The sequence below is a fragment of the Pongo abelii genome, chromosome 19, assembly GCF_028885655.2.
Source record: "Pongo abelii isolate AG06213 chromosome 19, NHGRI_mPonAbe1-v2.0_pri, whole genome shotgun sequence".
NCBI lineage: Eukaryota > Metazoa > Chordata > Mammalia > Primates > Hominidae > Pongo > Pongo abelii.
The window spans coordinates 57810765-57831659 of NC_072004.2; the positions used below are offsets into that span (position 1 = coordinate 57810765).

The 20895-nt window shown below is 46.5% G+C and overlaps 1 long non-coding RNA gene across 1 annotated transcript; it reads left to right on the forward strand.

Moving 5' to 3' along the window:
• The first annotated feature begins 9644 nt into the window (after positions 1-9644).
• On the forward strand, positions 9645-18871 carry LOC134760567 (uncharacterized). The gene is made up of 4 exons (XR_010138298.1): positions 9645-10014; positions 10485-10723; positions 16654-16704; positions 18720-18871. It is a non-coding gene; the product is annotated as an uncharacterized LOC134760567 (long non-coding RNA).
• Positions 18872-20895: the final 2024 nt, after the last annotated feature.

Below are 20895 nucleotides of genomic sequence, written 5' to 3' on the forward strand. Positions count from 1 at the left end.
TGCATGGCTGTGTTAATGAACCTTCCAAAATTGAGAACATGTTTGTACAATGGATTTCCTACCCTAAAAAGAGTCTATGCGGCCGGGCACAGTGGCTCACGCCTGTAATCCCAGCACTTTGGGAGGCCGAGGTGGGCGGATCACGAGATCAGGAGATCAAGACCATCCTGGCCAACATGGTAAAAGCCCATCTCTACTAAAAATACAAAAATTAGCTGGGCATGGTGGCGGGTGGCTGTAGTCCCAGCTACTTGGGAGGCTGAGGCAGGAGAATGACGTGAACCTGGGAGGCGGAGGTTGCAGTGAGTCAAGATCGTGCCACTGCACTCCAGCCTGGCGTCAGAGAGAGGGATTCTGCCTAAAAAAAAAGAAAAAAAAAAAAAAGAAGGAGTCTATGCATACAGCACACCAGCCTTCAGTCATCACTCTTACAGCCAGAGTCTTCAAGAAATTATGTGGGCCATGCCTCTCCCTTTGAGTGGCCCCCAAGGCCCAGCCTTACAGTAACTGACCCAGGCTCTCACATAGGGCACTGGGGTCCTGCCCCAGGCTCCGGGTTCTACCCACAGCACAGGCTGGGGCTGGTGCTGAGCAAATGGGTTGTGGCTGTCACCAGAGAGGAACTGGCAGCAGACGCAGCAGACTATGTTTTCTTTGCAGGCTGAGGGTAACTGGAAGAAGCCGAGAATTCCTCTGCTCTGCCTTTGGGAGGAGGGGATGAGAGAAGCAGGGAAGACCAGCAGCAATCTCTCCAAAAGAGAAGTTCCTCCAGCTCCTAGGATGAGCAAGACAGTATAGACAAAAGATGGAAAGAGGACAACCTAGGACCCCAGGGAGTCCCTGGTATAGATATCAGGAGCCTAGGTCCCCTGTCTGGAACTGCTCTAGGGAAGTCATGATGGTAGCTAACATTAATTAATTGTTTGCTCTGTGCCAGGCATCCTGCTCAGAACTCAGTTGCACTGTGAAGACAGTTTCTACAGGGGCTGAGAACATAGGCCTAAGCAACACACTACTAGGTTCAAATCCCCATTGTGGTTACTCATTAGCTCTGTGACATTGAGAAAGCTACTTACCCCCTCTGTGCCTCAGTTACTTCATTCATAAAATAGGAATACAAATAGTACCCACCTGATAAAGTTTGAGGATTAAATGCTTCACATACAGAAAGCTTTTAGCACAATGTCTGCCCTGGAGTAAACAGGAAACAAATTTTTGCCATCACTACTTTATTGAATCCCCACACGAAGCTTTAAAGTAAATGTTCTTAATCTCTGAGGCTCAAAAGATTCAAATACTTGCCCAAGGTCCCAGGTTCATTTGATTGACAGAGCATGAGTAACCTCCTAAATGTCCCTTGAGGTCTCTGTATTTAGGAGGAAGCAGCTTCAGAACTCTAGCTCCCCATCCCAGGTCCATTCCAGTTTAGAAACTCCACAACCACCTCATCAGCAGGAACAAAGGTGGGCCTCTGTCCTGCCTCTGGGGCCAGGCTGGCTGATGGCTTCAGGCCCAACCAAAAGATCCCTTCCACCCACCCGACTCTAGCAACACCCACATCACCAACCCTGGGCCTCCCCCCAGAGCTTCCACCTTCTAGGAAGTCACCCTCCCTCCTGCAAGATGCTGGTGGCTGAGACTGGAGGGACCCTTTCAATTTCAGGATAAACAAACTGTCGTTCTGGCCCAGCCCTCTGCCGGCTTGCTGCTTCCCACCCCCCTCCATCCGCAGTGCACAGTCGCTCTGTTCTCCTGCCAACTTGGCAGCTCATCGCTGCTGTTACTATCAACACCTCCAAGGGAAAAGGGAGAGGAGTCAGCTCTGATCGCCTGGCGCACTGAGCAGCAAATTCATGTCAGAGCCAGCCTTGGAATGTCTCCCAAGCTCCCAAGGCTCCTGGTGAGGAGGAAAAGGTGGGACTCATGTTGCTGAGGACAGATGGGGCTGGGGAGTGGCCCTGGGCCTAATGAGAGCAGCCTCCCAGCAGAGCCACTCACTGGTCCTGGTCAAAGCTGCAAGCCCCCAGGAGCAGGTGGCTCTGATAGAAAGCACCTAGAAGATCACTTTGGGGGCCTTGTAGATGTGTAGGAGAGAACTTGGGGGGTCTGGGTCTCACCCTAACTCTTGCCACAGTCCAGGGTAATTCCCAAGGTGGTTGGTTGGGACCTCTGGGTCTGTGGCCAGGATTGGGAAAAACAGGTCTTTCCCTGTCCAGTCTGTGAGCTCCTAGAATCTCTGGCCTGTGCCTTCTTTCCTCCATCTTTCTTGGACTCCATGTGTGCAGAGCTCTTGTCTCTCCTATCGGATTGGATTGAGAGCCCCTAAGGGACCACACTTTCTCCGCCAAATGGAAACGTCCCGCAGGCAGACAACCTTTTCCTATTCCCAACTCCCTCCCCCAGCCTCTTAGGCCCCACCTATTGGCTCCATAAAGCAACTGATGCCCTTCTCTGGCTCCTGCTGTGATTCCTGGAGCCAGGCTGGGAAAAACAAAGAACCTGTATCTTCAAGGACCCAGTGTCCCTCCTGGACCATAGCCTGCCCGCAGCACAGGGTCGTGGTCAGTCATCCACCCTGACAGGACCCAGGGGAGTCAGCATGCAGCCTCTCCCAGGAGGAATGGCCTCTCTAGGTTTCTCCCTGCTTGTCAAGAGAAGGCCTTTGTTCCCTGCTCTAGGGTTTTTGGTGTCAGCCAAAGTGATGGTTTCAGGGGAAGCTTCCCAATCCTTGCACCACTGGCCATCTAGTCTACCCAAGGATGTGGTTGTCAGCTCCCCTCTGGGTGCCGCCAGCCTGTTTCCTTCTCTGTAACACAGGAATAACCTTAGATACCTCACTGGGTTACAGCCTATGGTGATGAAGACATGAAGATGATGCCTGTGCACCCCTTGGGTAGGTCCTGGCACTTAGAATCAGTATGTTTTCCTTCCTTCCCTCCTTTTCTTCCTTCTCTACTTCATTCATCTCTCCACTGTCTCCAGGAGCCTTTCTCCCAGATGTGAAACTGATCCTAAGACTCCCTGTAATTTCCTGCTGAAAACCCCCACCAAGAAACACAGCCACAGCCACAGCCACAGTTCTTCCTGGTAAGAAGACCCCAGGGGCCAGGCAACAAGAAAAGCGAGCTCATTCAGCAGGCTGGGATGTAAATAAGCCACAAGAGGCTGTGCCATTCTGGGTTGCACCTGTGAGCATCACTCAGCTGAAGCCCCGTCAGCGTTTCCATGACAAACTCGTATTTCCGGATGCCTTTCTTCCAGCTTGAAGAGCCTGCCTTGTGGTGAGACTTGACACTGAAAATGCTTCCATATTTTTTTCCCTAAAAAAGCTTGCATGCTCTAAAAATCCACGTTTATTAGATGTGTTTGCTCTTCATTCTGAGAGTGTTGTTGACATTATATGTGTATAGTATACATCAAGCAGGTAATATACATGGGGGAAGTTCTGTGGTGGAGAGCCATCATGGCAAATACACAGCTACCACACATCGTAACAAGATGTCTCCCTTCCCCAAAATATATCCTGCATCCATTTGTCTGCCTCAAAGCCTGAAATTCCACCATTAGAGATTTGCTACTTTCGAACTTGAATTATTGCCTTTTTTTTTTTTTTTTTGAAACAGTCTTGCTCTGTCACCCAGGCTGGAGTGCAGTGGCACAGTCTCTGCTTACTGCAACCTCGATCTCCTAGGCTCAAGCGATCCTCCCACCTCAGCCTCCCGGGTAGCTGGGCCACAGGTGTGTGCCACCCTGGCTAAATTTTTTTTTTTTTTTAATTTTCTATAGAGACGAGGTCTCGGTATGTTGCCCTGGCTGGTCTTGAACTCCTGGGCTCAAGCTATCCTCCCACTTTGGCCTCCCAAAATGCTGAAATTACAGGTGTAAGCCACCATACCCAGCTGCCCATCTTTTAAGAGTCCACTGTATCAATGCACCAACCCCTGCAAGGGCCAAATTCTAAAACCTAAATAGTCTTCAGTTTCACTTGGGGTGCTTCCAGAAATGCAAATACTCAGGCCCTGTCCTAGACATCCTGAATCAGAATTTCTAGAACTGTTGTGGAGCCCAAGCATTTTAAAGAAGCAGCCAGGTGATACTGATGGTCAGCCAGGTTTAGACTAATATAGGGCTTACTGCACCAGGTGAGGAAACAGAATACGTGAATTTCATTTACAGCATCACCGTTTATGGAGAGACCTTGGGCACTTCACTTCCTGAACCTTGGGGAAAAGTGTGAGACCCAGCTCCCAATGCCTGTATGAAGACCAAATGAGGCAATGTTATGAAAATACTTGTTGGAAACCATCAGACAATGCAAATGTTAATTGTTGTTCCATATACATACATGACATGCATCATACATGTTCACGTGTATCCATGTACCTGGATTTCCTACAGAAAGTACATGTCTGACTTTTGTCATTCTTCTTTATCTATGCTCCTGGCTGTCTTCAGTTTCAGATGGACTTTCTCACTTCAGGATACCCTTGAAGTCCTCTCGCCATAGCTTGGCACTGTCTGATAATTTTAAAAAGATGTTTTTCATCTAATAGGTTTATCCACCCTCTATGATCTTTCATATGTTCATCCCTTCTGGAGAGTAAGAAGAAAAAGGACTAGTCATCCTGTCTGATGACAAGGAGAAATAGAGGCAGATGGGTTTAGAGGGCTATATACGATTTAAACATAGGGCAGTAATTCTTTCATTTTGAAAACCTGATGAAAATGCACACATACAAAATTCTTCATACAGTTTCAGGGTTTCATGGACTTCCTGACACTCTTCCATGGAACCCCGAGGAGTTCAAGAACCTCAGGCAAAGAACACCTGTCCACATGGATCTGGCAGCCCAAGCCCTCTAAGCCCCCAGAGCATCATGTTCAAGTACGTGAGGCATCCTTTCAGCCATGCCTTTGCCAGATGACCTAACTCATCACTCCTTCTCCCCAAGCTGCAAGATGAACTTGCCTGACCTTCCTGCCACCCATCAGAGAAAGAGCAACACATTACTTGCATCAGGACGGAATCTTCTCAGACCAGACTGTGCCTTCCTGTTCCTGAGCCTACAGCGTAGAGAATCTGAGCTGCCATAATGTATCAGGATAACGGATGGTTTTTATTGCAGTAGCAGAAAGCACAACTCAAACTGGCTTAAACAATCAACCTATTGGTCCTTTACAATTAAAAAGAAGTTTGAGGTAGGGTGGGCTTTATGCAAGATCTGATCCATCTGCTCTATGCTGTTTCTTTTTGTCTTTCCACTCTGTCTTCCATGATGTCAACTTCATCCTAAAACTCTCAATCCTCTAGGTTGCAACGTGGTTGCCAGCAGCAACCAAAGCTGTCTGCACCTTTGTTCACTCTCAGGAGAGACAGCAAGCTGCTTTTTAAATAGTCATCATGGAAGAAAGTAGAAACTTCTTTCCAGAACCCCTCAGTCAATGTCTCCCCACATCTTATTAGCCCAGATTGAGCAATATCTCATCCGGATCAGAGCCCACATCTGACACAGTATGCTGCATAGCTGGGAAATTCAGATCATGGTATAGTCATGTACCCATGCTCAGAACCCCCAAGTCCTAGTCCTAGGGCTTAGTCTCCTGCCCCTGCACACTTTAAACTGCTTTCAAGAAAGGAATTAAGAACTAAAGGAATGATTTTGTAAAGGCTCGGAATCTGATCTTGTCCCACAGTCCCTTGGTGAAAACCTAAACCGAGCAGGCCTGAGCCTTCTCAGGAAGGAGAGGGGTGAATTTTCATTTCCTAGAAAGGGAATTTGCAACCAGCCAGCTGAGCAGAATGCAGGCCACATGGAGTCCAGAGACCTGGGTTGTGTCTCCTTGCTTCTGTAGATGACTTATTGAGTGACTAACAACTTGTTTACCTGCTCTGGCTTCTGTGCCAAAGGTAAAATAATCATCCCTTCCATTTTGCAGCAATCATTGGGTAAGGTTACAATCCCTTGGAAGGAAGCTAAGTCCTCAGAAGCTTCCAGGCTTGTGTGCTATCATGCAGAGGACAGAGGATGAGGTGTGTGGAGTGCTTTCTGGCCAGTCCTTGGTTGCCAGAACCATCCAGAAGGTCTTTTATTGTGACTCCAATAACAGTTGAGGCCCCATGTGGCCTAGACTCTGCTTGGAGGCTCATAGAAAGGAACATAGTTCAGCAACTGAAAGAAATTTTAAAAGAAATTCCAAGTATTTGTTACATCTTTTGAAGAGATAGAAACACTTGGCAATGTTTTTCTAAAGCCATTTATTCCTTAATTGTCTCACAGCCAGCTGCTTAAGGGCTTTTGACATGCCTGAAGCTCCTGTACTCTGTCCAGCACCTAAATATCCCTCTCCTTCTGAGCTCTTTATTATGTAAGCTGATTTTACCTCTTGTGTCAGGTCCTTCCCTCTTCTCCCAGTCTCTCTTCCCATCATTCTCCCAATTCTGTACCCCAGGCCAGGTGCAGTGGCTCACACCTGTAATCCCAGCACTTTGGGAGAACTCAAGGCAGGAGGATCGCTTGAGGTCAGGAGTTTGAGACCAGCCTAGGCAACATGGTGAAACCCCATCTCTACTAAAAATACCAAAATTAGGCCGGGCTTGGTGGCTCATGTGGGTAATTCCAGCACTTTGGGAGGCCGAGGTGGGTGGATCACAAGGCCAGGAGATCAAGACCATCCTGGCCAACACAGTGAAACCCCGTCTCTACTAAAAATACAAAAATTAGCTGGGTATGGTGGTATGTGCCTGTAATCCCAGCTGCTCAGGAGGCTGAGGCAGGATAATCGCTTGAACCCGGGAGTTGGAGGTTGCAATGAGCTGAGATTCAGCCTGGAGATGGAACAAGACTCCATCTCAAAAAAAAAAAAAAAAAAAGAAAAAATTAGCCAGGCATGTGGCACATGCCTGTAATCCCAGCTACTCGGGAGGCTGAGGCAGGAGAATCACTTGAACCCAGGAGGTGGAGCCAAGATCGCGCCACTACACTCCAGCCTGAGTGACAGAGCAAGACTCCATATCAAAAAAAAAAACAAAAACAAAAAACTGTACCCAGAAGATCCAGATATCAGATTATCAAGCTAAAATGTTCCTTAGAATACTCACACTTCAATAAATCTTGTCCCTGTCACATCAGCGTCATTAGGGAGCAGACTTCCAGTCTCATATACATGAAGGTTATTCTAGTACCCCATCTTGAAGCATAGAACATCAGCTTTAGTTGTTTTTGCTGGTGGAGACAGGGGTCCGTGAACCATCTACCTTGAGAACATTGCCTTCTAATAGCTTTGGACACTGGAGTTGTAATTCTGAACAAGTCTGTGGGATATTTTCTGTTGGCTTCTTCAGCTGCACTCTCCAGACTTCTCCACTCTGCTCCGAGATCCAAGAGGTTGCCTTATGTGCTCTATACCAATAGGCTCCCTTGCCATCTGGTTCCTGGTTGGGTTTGGCCAATAGGAAGCATTTATAAGAGATGGAAAGGACGAAGAGAAGGTCAAGATGTTCATTCTCTCATCTCCCACCCTGCTGGGCTGATGGGTGGCCAAGGCTCCGGTCACAGGCAGCTCTCCAACAGGCTTGGCTGTCCCTGGAATCTGGTCAGTGCTCCCCACCTATACCTTCAGCCTAGAGGCGGTAGTGACTCCCTGTTGTTGCTGGCCCTGGGTGCTTCCCTGCCCAATGTTGCTTCCCTTGGCCCTGTAAATTGCCCCTTTGTCCAACTTGCCTCACTTCCTTGAGTGACAGGACCTTGACTGATCCAGTGCCCCAGGACTTCCACAGCTTTGTCACCTCATTGACTCTCACTTTATCATGGTAAACTAGAGAGGACATGGGGGAAGGATTGTACTCTTATTTATGGACGTTTTGACCTTTGAAACTTTTTAAAATGATTCAGTCAAATGTCAAAGTCTAACTTTGAATTTTTAGGCTGGACTATGTGCCAATTTTTGACCAAGTTAAGGGATCAATCAGTGGCTGAAGAACAGGGTCTCTCTGTGAAAAGCTAAGTGGAAAATGAATCCACAGCCTGTCACTACCGTGGTCTAACCACTGGACTAACACCACCAGGCAGCCACCACTAAAACTCAGGGTGGGGCTTTGCCAAGTGACCCAGGCATTCTAGTTCATCTTGGCCATAACAACACCAAAAAAGATAGAGAAAACACTAAGCACACCCTACAGAAAGGCTGAGTCTGTGATCAGCTTTATTTAAGCAATTCTAGAAAAGCCTATCACCCTCAAAAACCCACACCCCATCCCCTCATTTCCATCCCAGGCCTGAGTAGGATTAAACCATCTATGCCTATATCTGAAATTTCACAAGTAGAGAGGCATAACTTTGCCTTTAGGCCAAATATAAATATTGTTCCCTGAAAGGAGTAATTTAGTTACATTTGATTAATATTTCCATTATGTGCAAGGCAGTGTGCTAAGCAGTAGATAATGTTTTAATCCTATCTATTATCCTTGAGTATGAATAAACTGGATATCAGAAGAAAGGAAAACCACTGAGAGGTGAGGAAAGATGTGCCAAAAAGGTAGGAAAATGAACACAAATTTTGCCTTTATTCATCCTGGGCTCAAGGGAGACGCTGTAGATTAGGGACATAAATAGGAGGTCTATAGCATGTGGATAGTGTTTAAAGCCTTGGGACCACATAAGGCCACCCAGAAAAGGGAGCATAAGGAAAGGAAAGAGCAGAGAACAGAGGCTATTCAAGAGCTAAGGTCTAGGCCATTCCAATTTTACAGGTTGTGAAAAGTGAAAAAGAAAATCTAAAAAAGACAAATGGAGAAGGAACAGCTAGTGAAGTCAGAGGACGATTGGAAGACCCTGGTGTCCTGGAAGCAACTGAAGAAAGTGTTTCAAGAAGAAAGGAGTGATCACATGACTTAAAATGCCACCGATAGGTCAAATAAGAACAGAGAATTGACCATGGAATCTGTCAACACAGAAGTCATCAGTGGCCTTGATAAATGTAGTTTCACTGCCATGGTAAGGACGAAAGCCTGATTGGAGCCTGTGACGGAGACTAGGAGGTGAGGAAATAGAAACAGTAGTTTTGCTCTGAATGGTTCGCAAATGGTGAAGTAACTGGAGGGAATGTGGGGTCAAGGATATTTTTTAAAGCTGAGAGTTATTATATCCCATCAGTATGCTGATGGGAATGATCCAGTTGAGATGGAAAATTTGATGCTGCAGATGAGAGAGTGGATAATTGCTGGAGTGATGCTTTTTAATAAGCAAGAGAAGAAGGGATCCAGTGTGCCAGAGGAGGGGCTGGCCTCAGACAGACACATGGACGATTCATTCATCATGAGAGGAGGAAAGGTGGGGCACGTGGACACAACTTCTGGAGGCTGGTATTTTTGGTTGTGGGAGGATGTGATTTTTTTCTTTTCTGATTTCTTTTTTTTCTCAGTGGGGGAAAAGTGATGTCATCAGCTGAAAGTGAGAAGCAAGGAGAGCTGTGTGCAGGCCTGAAAAGAAAGGAGGCGTGATGCAGTCATCTGCCAGAGGGAGTAGGAGAGGCGACTTGCCTGGGGAAAACAGTGTAGGATTGCTGGGCAGCAATATGGCAGCAATGTGGTCCTCCGAGGTCAGTGGTGATGAATTTAAAGGGAAACCTTTCAGTACAGCTCTGTGTTTTTCTCCAGCCACTTTTAACACCTGGAGTGCAGGCGTTAATAGCTAAAAGTCAGATTTGACAAGTGTTGATTTTGCTAGGCCTATAGGTTGGGAGAGAGAAGGTCAGAATGGTTGTAATTGTTATCTATTGCTGTGAAATACATGACTCTAACACAATTACCCCCAAACAACAAACATTTATTACCTCATAGTTTCTGTGGGTCACAATTTGGAATTTGGAATTTGGAAGCAGCTCAGGCTGGGCAGTTCTGGCTTGGGGTCTTTCACGAGGCTGCAGTCAAGATGTTACTTCAGGTTACAGTTATCTAAAAGCTTGTATAGGGCTGGAGGATCTGCTTCCAGGGTGGCGCACTCACATGGCTGGCAAGTCAGTAGTGGTGCTTGGTGGACAACTCAGTTCCTCTACAGGCTGTCAGAGTGTACTTACAGCTTGACAACCAGCTTCTCCCAGAGCTACCAGTCCAAGAGGGAGACCTAACCAGAACCTATCCTTCTTTGACCTATGCTCAGAAGTGACATTGCGTTATTTTGCTGCATTATATTTGTTAAAAGCAAGTCACTAAGTCCGGTCCACATTCAAGGGGAGGGGAATTAGACTCCACCTTTTGGAGGGAGTAGTGTTGTTATGGACTGAATGTTTATGTCTGCCCCCGCCACAAATTCCTGTGTTGGAGCCCTAACCCGTAGTATGGCTGTATTTGGAGATGGGGCCTCTAAGAAACAAATTAATGTTAAATAAGATCATAAAGCTGGGTCTCTGATCCAAGAGAATTCATTTCCTTTTAAGAAGAGACACCAAATAGCTTGCTGTCTCTCTCCCTGTGCTCACACACCAAGGAACGGCCACATGAGGACACAGCAAGTAGCCATCTACAATTCAGGAAGAGTCCTCACCAGAAACCAGATTGGACAGAATCTTGGTCTTAGACTACTAGCCTCCAGAGCTGTGAGAAAAAAAAATCCATGCTCAAGCCACCCACTCTATAGCATTTCATTATGGCAGCCAAGCTGATGAGTACAAGCATCAAAGAACTTGCAGACATATTTTAATGTCACTACAAGGCCCCAGGGTTTATGTAAGTATATTTATCATGCTGAACCATGGATTATAAGCTGAGAAGTGAGGGAGGTGACAGCATGGAGGAATGCATGAGTGAAAGGACTGGGGGACCAGTGTGTAGAAGGAAGTTCTCTGGGGGGAAGAGTGTAGGAGTGGGTGTACAAGGGAAGCAAGTTGAACAGATATGAGGTAGTGATCAGAGAAAGCTGCTTGAAATGGAGATTTTGGACATGGCACAGTTACTGCTGGTGATAAGATCTAGCATTAGATGATGGGAGTCGGCAGCTGAGGCAGGCAGGGAGGGACAGGTCACTGGTGGTGAGAAGGTTAATTAACTGGAGGCAGAATGTTGGAGGGGTCATCTAATAGACACGGACCAAGAATGATGCTGAGTATAGTGATGAACAGAGCGATAGTGAGCCAGGTGCTCATGTCTTTCACGAATGGGGGAGTGATTAGTAGAGAGTAGATAATTGCCACAGGGAGCAGTAGCAGAACAGAGCCTGACAGCCAGTGAGACACAAAGGGATGGTCCAGGTTTTAATCTGGGGGGTGGGAGTTACTACTGGGTTGGCTATTAAGGAGCCATATGCACAACCAAGTTAGGAGGAGAAGCAGAGGATCTGAGTGCACGCGTGCACACACACACACACAAATGCACATGCATGGCAGATGGTAATAGCATGTATCTCATAGGGCTGTTAAAAGGACCAACTGAGCTAATACTTAGTGCTGAGACAGTGCCTGTGTGGGGTGTTTTCTGACACCAACCAACTCTCCAACATCAACTGGGTGTCCAGCAATTCAATTCAATTCATTTCTGACACTACCGGGAGTTAGCATCAGTTCCCACAAGTTAAAGGGATCCATCCCACAAGACTGCCTCCCCCCACTTCCAGTGCCAGCTGCAAATAATAAGCTACCCACACTTCTGCCCAGATGACTACAAATTTAGGCATCCCCACACCACCCCCGAAGAGGTTCAGTAATTTGTTAGGACAACTTACATTTATTGGTTTATTATAAAGGATACAAATAAACAGCCAGATAAAGAGCTACACAGGGCAAGATCGGAATGGGTGCCGAGTATAGAAGCCTCTGTCTTCTGCATTCACCAACCTTGGAACTCTTTGAATTTCTTTGTTCAAAAGATTTTCTGACCCAATCTCCAGCCCTCTTCCCCCTCCAGGAATTGGGGGTGGTGGGGAGAGTGAGGCTGAAAGTTTCTACCCTCTTCCCTCTAATCGTGGTCTTTCTGGTGGTCAGCCCCCATCTTGAAGCTCTCTAGGGACCCCATCCTGGGCCATCTCATGAGCATAAACTCAGGTGTGGTTAAAAGAGGCTCCTTACCAATAACAAAAAATCACTCTGAAAATTCCAAGGGTTCTAGGAGCTCTGTATCAGGAACTGGGCATGAAAACCAAATTTTGTTTTTTTGGTTTTTTGAGACTGAGTCTCACCCAGTCACCCAGGCTGGAGTGTGGTGGTGTGATCTCGGCTCACTGCAACCTCCACCTCCAGGGTTCAAGTGATTCTCCTGCCTCAGCCTCCCAAGTAGCTAAGACTACAGGTGTGCACCACCACGCCTGGCTAATTTTTGTATTTTTAGTAGAGACGGGGTTTTGTCACATTGGCCAGGCTGGTCTTGAACTCCTGACCTCAGGTGATCCACCCGTCTCGGCCTCCCAATGTGCTGAGATTACAGGCGTGAGCCACCGAATCCGGCCTGTTATATTTTTTATTATATTGCCTGCCACCTAGTAAGTTCTATGAGATAAAAGCCAGTAATATCCCCTTGTTACAGATGAAGCCACACTTTTGTCACTTGCGTATGGGCACACAGTAAGGGCCAGAGTTAGAGACTAAAACTCAGTATTGGGTCAAATGAGAAAGAAGCCAGTCTATTGAAGAGCAGCCAGTCCAGAGGTATTTTGGGCCTCCTTTGAGGCTTACTTCCCCACATCCAACAATATCTGCTACCATTTAAAAAAATTTTTCTTCTTGAGATAACCTGGGTTGGTTTTGTTATTTACAACCAAAAATGCTCTGACCAGAGTAACCGCACCAAGGGGCAGAACAGCCTATGCACTGTGTGAGTGATACAAGCTGAGAATGACTAGAAGAAATAGTTTAAGAGCCAATGGCAAAATTCCTCTGTGGGAGAGAATTGTTGGCATCTAAAATATAGGCTTAGGGAATAAACCTGAAGTGGAAGGGGGGACAAAAGGAGAGTTGAATTGCTTGGCTTAAAAACTGGGTAGGGGCCGACCATCAGAAAGACCAGCAAGAAATTTGTTTTGTTCATTCAGCCTCCTAAGAGGAAATTTTGGGTTGACACCAATTTGACTTTATTTATTTTATTTTGAGACAGGGTCTCTTTCTGTTGTCCAGGCTGGAGTATGGTGATGCAATCTTGGCTCACTGCAACCTCAACCTTCTGGGCTCGAGGCCTCCTCTCACCTCAGCCTCCTGAGTAGCTGGGACTACAGGCACGTACCGCCACGCTCAGCTAATTTTTAAATTTTTGGTAGAGATGAGGTCTCACTATATTGCCCAGGCTGGTCTCGAACTCCTGGGCTCAATGATCCTCCCACCTTGGCCTCTCAATGTGCTGAAATTACAAGCGTGAGCCGCTGCGCTCGTCCTCCAATTTGACTCTATTATGAAGCTGTAATAAGCAAATAAGCATCCTTGTACCCCAAACTTTTTTTTTTTTGAGACAGGGTCTCACTCTATCTTCACCCAGGATGCGGTGGCTTGATCATGTCTCACTGCAGCCTCGATCTCCTGGGCTCAAGTGATCCTCCCACCTCAGCCTTCCAAGTAGCTGAGACTACAGGAGCACACTACCATGTCCAGTTAATTTTTTTATTTTTGTAGAAAGGGGGTCTCGCCAGGCACAGTGGCTCCTACCTGTAATCCCAGCACTTTGGGAGGCCAAGGCGGGCAGATCACCTGAGGTCAGGAGTTCAAGATCAGCCTGGCCAACATGGTGAAACCACATCTCTACTAAAAATACAAAAATCAGTGGGGTGTGGTGGCATGCACCTGTAATCCCGGCTGCTTGCAGGGCTGAGACAGGAGAATCACTTGAACCTGGGAGGCAGAGGTTGCAGTGAGCTGAGATCGTGCCACTGCACACCAGCCTGGGTGACAAAGCAAGACTCAGTCTCAAAAAAAAAGAAAAAGAAAAAGAAAAAAGAAAGGGGGTCTCACTCTGTTGCCCAGGCTGGTCTCGAATTCCTGGGCTCAAGCAATCCTCCTGCCTCGGCCTCCCTAATTGCCAAAACTTTGATCATATCTCCAGTTATTTCCTTAAGGCCAAATTCTAAGAAAACAGGGCATAAGATATCTATGCCTTGTGACCAAACAATTTAAAACCTGGAACCAAATTTCCCCACCAGAAAGACTGAAACAGTTTAGATTTCTGTCAGCAGTGAATGAAAGTGCTTGGTTTCTCAGGGTATTCCTATGGTGTTAAATCCTTGAGAAATAGGTGAAAATTGCTTTAGTTTGTACTTTGTTACTGAGGGGTCTGAACTCTTTTTTTCATATATGTATTGGCTCTATCTATTTTTCTTCTTTTAAAAATTGCCTTCTCCAGGCCTTTGCTCTCTCCCCTGTCTGGTGCTTCCCATCTTTCTGTGCACAAAAATCCCACCTCTTCCCTGCCTTCTCATACAGCTCATACTGGTTTATTCATCACAACCCATCAAAAAGTGACCAATTTGCTTGGTCTTAAAACTGAAAGTCCCACATGCTGGAAATGCTCTCAGTCCCTGGCACACTGGAACAGTTGGTCACCCTACTTCTGGGCCTTAGATGGTTTTTCCCCCGCAGCAAAATGAGGACCAGATGTTCTCTGGTGTTGCTCCCAGCTCTTCATTCCTTCGCTCCACAAATATGCACCATGCTGTCATGTTCTACTGCTCTGGGCAGTCATTCTGCTAGGAGGCATCAAGGACTCCCCAGTAAACAGGACCCAACTATCCCTACCATCCATGATGGCTCCCTGGAGGAATAATATCTTGATGAATTTGCAACAAAAACCTTAATGTGATTGGCTGACGGCAGATAAGGAAGCCCTAATGGGGGCAGGAAGAATGTCCCTTGGGTACACCAGAAGAAATTTAGATGCCAGGAAGCGTGAGAGGGAGATGAAGGGACCAAAAGATAAATCTGACTTACTTTGAAGTTTGGCTGAAGATCAACCCAGAAATAGCTGTGTGTATTTCCCCAGAACCCGAGGCAGATGTCCCACCATCTGAGGCTGTCTTTCCCCTCACACGCTTCCCAGATTCCTGAGCCTTCAGCATAGGCATTTCAGAATCTCCTTCTCTGGGTTCCAAGGCCTGTAATGTCTTATGCATCTCTTATATTGGCCCAGGTGTACATTCTCCAAGATTTTGGAAAGAGTTTCTCTCCCTGGGACAAATGAGCACCACCAGAGATCATGTATGCAGAGCAAGCACTTTTGTGCCCTCACATTATCAAATGGCAGAAAATAAATTTCACAAAGCCCAAGAAAGGGCCTCAAAGAAACTGTCAGTACACAAAGTTGAGCAAAACCTCTCTTGTCACCGCCACAATCCATTGCGCCAGGCTTTTAAAAATTCTAATTAAGAGAAAACGAACACAGTGAACTCACTGAAGTCAAGAACAGAGGCCTGGCTCTAATTCCACCCGCTCCTCACCACCCTCAAGCACTGAACCCAGAGCCTGTACACAGTAGGAGCTAAGTAAATACTGATGGAATTGAGTGGACCCGGCCCAGAGCAGAGGGAGCGGGAAGGGGAGAAGGGAGCTGGAGCCAAGGGCTCCTGCCGCCACCGCCTTCAGGCTGCGGGGAAAGTCGAATGAAAAGCTTGCCAGACCTCTAACGAGTGCTCCGCCGCCAGCAGGCTGCGATTGCTCATTGTGTTTGGTTATAATTAGCAGCATATTCTGCGATGGCAAAGCAGGCAGCGAGCAGGAGCAGGGCTGGGAACAGGCTGCCACCCTCGCAGCCATCAGTCCGGGGGCCCTGGGCTGTAGAACTTGGGCTCCTTCACTTCCTGGCCCTGCTTGCCCTGGATCCACTCTGGGAGTGGGCTGGCAGACCTTGATCGGTGATGCTGGGCCAACACCAGACCCCAAAGAGGAACTGTTTACTGTGATTGCATGAGCGCATGGGCTGAAAAACTGGGCTCACCTGGGTTTAAGACAAAGTTTCGTTTGCAATATACAAGCAATGTGACCGCAGGCAAGTAAGCCTCTGTTTCCCCATCTATAAAATGGAACAGTAATAATAGTACTCCTCTTTCTTATGGTGTGTGATGAGACTTGAAACGGACAACTCATTTAAGGCACTTGGCAGAAGGCCTTGTGTGCTGTTGGCACTCAGTGCCTTGCAGCTGCTATTGCAAAAGGGACAGAAGTGGCTTCTACTCTGGCCCTTTCCTCTCCCCTCTCTGCAGTGTTTGTCTCACCCCTGCACAGGTGCTCAGCAGCCTGCAACTCTTTTCTCCACCCCTATGGAACCAGCTCTCAGGGGAGGGTCTGTCTTAGCAGTGTCAGTTCAGTGTGAACAGAGGGAACTGCGTGACCTTTCCTAGGAGAGTGGCCTCAAATTTTTTAAACTGTGATCGACAGGACAAAATACATTTTACACAGTGACCAAAGGCACACATACGTATCAGTAAATAAAACAGAAACATAAGTTTCATGAAACCACACTCACACAAACCAAGTGCAATGCATTCTGATATGTTCTGTTCTCTTCCCTTCTCCTATCACACTCTATTTATATATAGTCTCCAATTTATATTATATATTTTAATTTATGTTACATATGTTTATATTATATATTTTATATATTCTTCTAGCATATATATGTATATATGTGTATATATGTATATATTTATGTGTGTGTGTATATATATAAACAGTTTTAAAGTTTTGCCAAAGGTCAGGATCCAGAAACCTTCAATGTGAAAAACAACGCCCCAGGAGGAAGAGGTGAGTTAGCTTTCATCTCTTACTACGGATTAAAAGCCTCTGTTCTCCATTCTTTTTTTTGAGATGGAGTCTCACTCTGTCACCCAGGTTGGAGTACAGTGGCGCAATCTCAGCTCACTGCAACCTCCCCCTCCTAGACTCAAGTGATCCTCCCACCTCAGCCTCCCAAGCAGTTGGGACCACAGGCACACACCACAACACCCAGCTAATTTTTTGTATTTTGGGTAGAGATGGGGTTTCACCATATTGCCCAGGCTGGCCTCGAACTCCTCAGCTCAGGTGATCCACCTGCCTTGGCCTCCCAAAGTGCTGGGATTACAGGCGTGAGCCACTGTGCCAGGCCTCTGTTCCTGTTAAAGGGATTTTTTTTTTTTTCATCAGAGAGCTATTGAAAGAGAGAATTCTGAAAAGCTGGAAGCTTTTCTCTAAAGCCACAGAGCATAATGAGAATGGGTTTTTGCATAAGTTCTTTTTAGGTGGGCTTCAGAATTAAGCTATTTCCCAAGAAACATGGAGGTCACCCATCCTTTGCTCCTATACTAAGGAAAAGCTAACTTTTCCTTAGCTGGGATTCCAGCAAATCTTCCAAATGCCACTATGCCTAGGTGCCAGGGAAGGGCAAGATTTATGTAGACTCAGCCGAACAGGAAATACTCTGAGCTAGGATTGTACTTATGGGTTTTCACCATAACAAAATCAGGGCATGTGGCCTCACAAGTACCTATGAGGACAATGGGATAAAATATTTAAAACCGAAACTGTCCTGGAAAGTCTCCAACTTGGGACTGCATGGTTATCATGAGAAGTGGAGAATCTGATGCCAAGAGAGTCAGAAGGAGGGAGAAATCCCCTCTCCTATGCACCCAGGTCTTGCCTTCTAGTTTGGGGGAAGGAGCCTTGGGTTTCCAGAGCCTTCTGGAATACCAGAACTCTCTCCTAATACCCTTGAGCATTGTATTAGTCTGTTCTCATGCTGCTAATAGAGACATCCCCGAGACTGGGTAATTTATAAAGAAAAAGAGGTTTAATGGACTCATTGTTCCACATGGCTAGGGAGGCCTCACAATCATGATGGAAGGCAAAGGAGGAGGAGCAAAGTCATGTCTTACATGGCAGCAGGCAAGAGAGACAGCATGAGCAGGGCAACTCCCCTTTATAAAACCATCAGATCTTGTGAGACTTATTCACTGTCATAAGAACAGCACAGGAAAGACCTGCCCCCATGATTCAGTTACCTCCCACTGGGTCCCTCCCACAACACGTGGGAATTACGGGAGCTACAATTCAAGATTTGGGTGAGGACACAGCCAAACCATATCAAGCATATTCAGTTATTAAGTACTTTAGTGGATTTATAGGAGGACTGGATCCTGACTGGTAAGAGGAGAAGTAGAGAGAGTAAAGGGAAATGGGAGGCCTCCAAAGTTTTTCCTAATTTCATTTACAGCTGCTTGGGCTCCCAACTTCTTGCTCCCCCTCCCCTGCTCCAACCTCCCCTCAACTCTCTTCCACATCCCCAGAGTGCCCTCAGCTGTCTCTGCCATTAACAACTTGACTACGGCCAAAGAGGGACTGGGCTGGGCTGAATTTTCACAATTGACTGTTTTCTTCATGGATCAGTTCCACAGTAGGAGAGTGATGTAATAGGAGAGGCTTAAATGCTTGGGTTCCTCCCTTCTACACTGGGACCCAGGTTTTGAAGCTTGAGTGGGAAAACAGACCTGTGGGAGGGTCTAAGGACACCCTCATCCAATCTTCCCTACCTCACAATTTCTTCTACTTCTACATATACCAACCTCATCTATACTTCCCAGTAATATACATAGCCACGGAGAATGGTCATCTCCAGGCCTGAGTCTTCTGTGAGCCCCTCAGAATGGTCAGAGCAGGGCCACAGAAGGGATGTTGATTGCAACATACACTCAAGAGCCTGATTTGGACCCCAGGGTGCAAAGCCAGATGAGACAATGGAGAACCTCCTCTAAGAACCCTCTCTGAGAACTTCCTCCCCACAGTTTCCAAAGAGAGGAAGCGAAGGAGAAATGGAATCACCTTCTGAGACCTCTTTCAATCCCTGTTGATATCAAACAAGCCCAGCCCGTCACATGAGTTCAACATTTGCCAGTCCCCAGCCTCAATGCCAGAAAATAAAACTCAAAGTCTCATTAATCATTTACCCATTTGCCTTGTTCCAAGCTCCAACTACACTCTCCCTTGGCCCTGCACTTTCTGAAAACAGTGCCTTGAATGAGAATACCCCAAATGTTGTTGCTTTCTGCCATCTGCCTCCTTTGCCCACCTGTTTCCTATGTCTATGTTCCTAGGAGACTAATTGTGATTAAATTACAGGGTAATACTAATAGAGGGGTGAGAACCCAGCTAATGGCTCACTGTTCCACTAGGCAACAATTGTAGTAATCACCAAGCTTAAGGCTCCTGTGCATTAGCTGGGGGTTGCTGGGGTTTCCTGGCCCGCGCTTCCTCCACACCCCTGTCTGAGCAAAGGAATGCAGTTCACAGGGCAAACTGAAAACCCAGAGGCAAGTGAAAATGCAAATGACATGATTGAAATAATAAGAGGGAAAGCAAGAAAGCCCTTTCAGGAGTAAGAATTTGAATCACAGCAAAAGTAGAAGCGAAGTGTACTGGGTTCAATGTTTCAAAAATATCTTGGAAAATGAAACTAAGTAATCCCATAAATTATTAAAGGACCTTTGGCTTGGGGTTTCCAGGATGCAATGAGGCTGGTCCTTAACTCACTTTTTTCAGATTTGACCTGATGGAGGTATGTGTAAGATAAATATGTAACTCCGCATAGCAAATCCACACCCCAAAACATCCCGGACACATGGCAAGAGCATCACAAGCCCGTTCAAAAAATTGTGTTCAGCTGGGCGTGGTGGCTCACTCTTGTAATCCCACCACTTTGGGAGGCCAAGGCGGGCAGATCTCTTGAGGTCAGGAGTTTGAGACCAGCCTGACCAACATGGAGAAATCTCGTCTCTACTAAAAATACCAAAATTAGCCAGGCATGATGGTGGGCACCTGTAGTCCCACCTACTCGGGAGGCTGAGGCAGAAGAATCACTTGAACCTGGGAGGCGGAGGTTGCAGTGAGCCGAGATTGCACCATTGCACTCCAGCCTGGGCAACAGAGCAAGACTCTGTCTAAAGAAAAAAATATAAAAAAGTTGTGCTCACATTGGGATGGAAGGAAAACAAGTCATGGTCCCTGACTTCAAGGTCCTCACAGTCCAAGATGGGAGATGAAATCAAATTTAACTGTTAGTACCTATTGCTGACACTTGTGACCCCTTTCTCAATTTAGGAAGCACTTCACAGGACCTCACAGGATCTCATCTGTGAGGAACATAGGGATTATTATTCACATTCTACAGATGTGGAAACTGAGGCTCACAGGGATTAAGTGACTTGCTCAAGGTCCTATACAGCCCAAATTTTGAATTATTTTGACTCTTGCCTCTTCCCAGCAATGTCTCAATCCGCTCTTAAAGAAGTCTGTCCTTGCACACTCACACTCCTGGAGATGCTATAAAACAGGAAGAAGCAGATCTCTCCCCTCCAGGATCAGAATATCATACAGGGATGCCCTAAGGCCTTACAGAGTTTGGCCGAAACAGTGGTGCTCTCTCTTTTTAATTAGAGTTCCCTCTCTCTCGCTAAAACCCAGACTTGGATGCATGGAGCCCTAGCCTAGGAAATACATCCAAATGGTAGACGGTATCTTATGCTTGAAAAAAGAGAAGTAAATGTCATGTTAATGCTCAGCATTCAGAAAATAGAAGCATTTGAGTTCAAAATGTGTCATAAATCAAATGTAATCAGATGTTAAAATAGGAATTTCAGCTGAATCACAAATAGATACCAAATTCCAGAGTGAAGTGCTAGACCAGGATTTACAAAGTAAGTGGCCAAGAATATATATGTACAAAAGAGTTGAGGGGAAGATTTAGATGAGAATTTCTTTGGAGAGAGCTGTGCTGCGAGTCCTACCCCATCCCTATCTCAATCATAGGTGTCAAGCCTGAGAAACCAAAATGGCAAGAGGTACAGCAGAGTACACACGGGAGGTACACATGAGGGTTACACATGGGAAGTGACTGTACTCACAGCGTTGCTGGGGCAAAGGTGTGAGCCATGACCGAGAGAGGGTTCTGCCCTGGTGTGGTCC